The sequence below is a fragment of the Onychostruthus taczanowskii genome, unplaced genomic scaffold (assembly GCF_017590055.1).
Source record: "Onychostruthus taczanowskii isolate IOZ18803 unplaced genomic scaffold, ASM1759005v1 scaffold22, whole genome shotgun sequence".
Lineage (NCBI taxonomy): Eukaryota > Metazoa > Chordata > Aves > Passeriformes > Passeridae > Onychostruthus > Onychostruthus taczanowskii.
In genome coordinates, this window is record NW_024499462.1 from 5,956,126 (window position 1) to 5,956,517 (window position 392).

The 392-nt window shown below is 78.8% G+C and overlaps 1 protein-coding gene across 1 annotated transcript in view; it reads right to left on the reverse strand.

Moving 5' to 3' along the window:
- Positions 1-293, reverse strand: part of WAPL (WAPL cohesin release factor) — a 64,043-nt gene extending 63,750 nt beyond the window's left edge. The window contains exon 1 of the mRNA XM_041404798.1: positions 8-293. The gene's annotated coding sequence lies outside the window, so the exon portion shown is untranslated. The remainder of the gene's footprint in view (positions 1-7) is intronic.
- Positions 294-392: the final 99 nt, after the last annotated feature.

Sequence of the window (392 nt, forward strand, 5' to 3'; positions counted from 1 at the left end):
CACCCACCTCGGCGTCAGCGGTGGCGGCGGGTGCCGGGCGCGGGCCCGGCCGATGTGGCTCCGGCCGCGGGTTCGGGCCGCCGAAGCGCCGCCTGCGAAAGGCGCTCAACCTGAGGGACGCCTCCGCCCCTCCGGCAGCGGGACCCTCTCGGGGTGTCGCGGGCGTCAGGGCCCCCGGCGCCGCCTCCTCCGGCGCCGCCTCCTCCGCGCCGGGATTATCGCCGCGCTCGGGACGGGCCCCGGGACCATCTCTCCGCCATTTGCCCCCGCTCCTTCCTGCCGTCACCGCGCGCGCCCCGCCCCCCGCCGCCGCGGCCAATCGCCGCGCGCTTCGCTCGGCCGCCCGCGCCGCCTCCGCGCCTGCGCCTTGTCGCGCGGTAAAATCGTATGAA